The 2500-nt window shown below is 43.2% G+C and overlaps 1 protein-coding gene across 4 annotated transcripts in view; it reads left to right on the top strand.

The window, feature by feature from the left end:
* Nucleotides 1–2500, top strand: part of LOC121700054 (SRC kinase signaling inhibitor 1-like) — a 98382-nt gene that overhangs the window by 5686 nt on the left and 90196 nt on the right. The window lies entirely within an intron of this gene.

Here is a 2500-nt window from a genome sequence, read left to right as displayed (position 1 = left end):
ACAAACATAAAACACACACATCAGTCGCAAAAAGGCCTTTCCTTCTCTACCCCCGAAGCTGCTAGGCTCATATGCTTTCGTTTTATTAAGTTCACACAGGCTCGTCCTTCACCACACTTCTGTCACCCCGACAACAGCCATGCTATGCACATGTCAACTGAGGGAAGATAAATAAGACCTCCTCATCTCTCTCTCTCTCCCTCACTGTATCTATCTCCCCCTCTCTCTCTCTCTCTCTCTGTCTATCTCCCCCTCTCTCTGTCTCTATTTCCCTCTCTCTCTTTCTGTCTATATCGCCCTCTCTCTGTCTCTACCCCCTCTCTCTCTTCCCCTCTCTCTGTCTCTATTTCCCTCTCTCTCTTTCTGTCTATATCCCCCTCTCTCTGTCTCTACCCCCCTCTCTCTCTCCCCCTCTCTCTGTCTCTATTTCCCTCTCTCTCTTTCTGTCTATATCCCCCTCTCTCTGTCTCTACCCCCTCTCTCTCCCCCCCCTCTCTCTGTCTCTATTTCCCTCTCTCTTTCTCTCTGTCTATACTCCCCTCTCTGTCTATCTCCCCCTCTCTCTGTCTGTATTTCCCTCTCTCTCTCTCAAATTCAAATTCAAATTCAAAACGCTCGTTTGTGTAAACGTAGAAATTCACACAAACTAACAATCACACACTTGACAGGTGGTCTCGAGTACATTGCTGTGCTATTGCTTCACGGGTCATTCCATATCAAATCAGATAAGGAGTTGCCGCACTGTCCCAGATTTTTTTTAAACTATATCATGAATGGGTCCAAATAACCAAGGCCTGTGAAATATGTCTGTTCAATTCTATGCCTTCATATTTTTCCAGCCCTTGATATTAGTTTAGTTTTACAGCCTGAAAAACGCATTATTTTGAAAGCAACGTTGGGCATTAATATCTTAAAAAGTATTATTTATAGCAAGCCCGAACTTTGTAGGATAGAAGGCAAACATGTTCTCAGGATGACCATTAAACATGTGTGGGAAAAAGTACAAAAAAGATCGACATAAACGGTATCATAAGTGTATTTTTTTGTTCGCATTTTGCATTGATATTTTTTTCTTTACGTAAATACAACATTTCATATTTCTATATTTTTCCACATAATGGGCATCAGGATTTTATGGCTAAAACAAGGAACGATTGGGTTGCGTTTTTCCAGGTATTTTTTTAAGAACTAAAATTGTGTGTGTGGTTGCTAGGAACAAGGAAACTATTCTAAAGTAGCTCAATGAACATTTAGTGTACCAAACAATGTGGTACGATGAATACTTAGATAGAGCTTGTCAGGAACAAGACTGAGTTCCTTAGGAGCAAGAATGAAGAAGCAGAGGTATAACAACTTAATTACCAGGTTGTGCATTTATCTATGAAGAAAACATGGAACAATATTGGAACTTTGTACACTACAAAATTGAGCTATTCCCATATAGATCTTCATGTTCCTCTTAGCTACCCCACATGCCAATTTTATCGTATGGAAATGACCAAACAATGCAACCATGCCTTGTTTTATACTTAATATCTTTGTGTTCATATGTGGACAACTCAGGCACAACATTAATACAATACCGTATTTGCTGACAAAATACTGATTGGTGCCATGTAGGGACAAAAGTTTACAATACCTAGCAGAAACTTGTAATGGTCCAGAAAACAAAAATATTAAACAGGTCTTAGTTTTGGGACCTAAACATTACGTAGACAAACTTCAAGCAAAACTGTGGATGATGCCGCAACCATTTTTCTGAATTGTGTGTGATCTGATATAGAATCACACACACTCACTAAAGTAGGCTACTGCACATCCCTGCACTCACTCCCAGGAACGCAGGGACAAATCATTATGCTGCATACACTGTCTCTCACATTTTGTAACACACAAAATGTCAAAACACACTCACACACACACACACACACACACACACACACTGGGAAGTGTAGCAGCCACAGATGAGAGAGTTGAGAGATGGTCATTAGACAGTGAGAGGCTTCCTCATCCAGCTCTCTCACTTTCTGCAGAGAGCGAGAGAGATAAAGAGAGAGAGAGAGGGAGAGAGAGAGAGAGATAAAGAGAGAGAGAGAGAGATAAAGAGAGAGGAGCAGAGGAGAGGGGGAACAAGTGCCAGGAGAGATCGGCTGGAAAATGAAGATAGAGGAAGAGAGAGAGCGGGCGAGAGAAAGAGAGAGGGAGGGAGAATGGGGCAGGCTCATGCACAACTCGTCCCTTCAGACTGCGAGGATTAGACAGTCAGACACACACACACACACACACACACACACACACACACTGAGACCCAGCCCCTCTGTCTGTGAGATTACTGTACAGCAGCAGCAGCAGCAGCATCCATCCGCATTTTCCTCAGCACAGAGCAGAGCAGAGAGCACAGCATGCACACTGCATAGTATAGGCGGGCTGCACACTGCTCCATGGACCGCTAGCACACAGCACAGCACAGCACAGCAGAGTAGAGCACAGCCCAGCACAG

Source organism: Alosa sapidissima, chromosome 24 (genome assembly GCF_018492685.1).
Source record: "Alosa sapidissima isolate fAloSap1 chromosome 24, fAloSap1.pri, whole genome shotgun sequence".
NCBI lineage: Eukaryota > Metazoa > Chordata > Actinopteri > Clupeiformes > Clupeidae > Alosa > Alosa sapidissima.
Note: the sequence above shows the minus strand (reverse complement) of the source record. Positions and strands in the feature narration are given on the sequence as shown.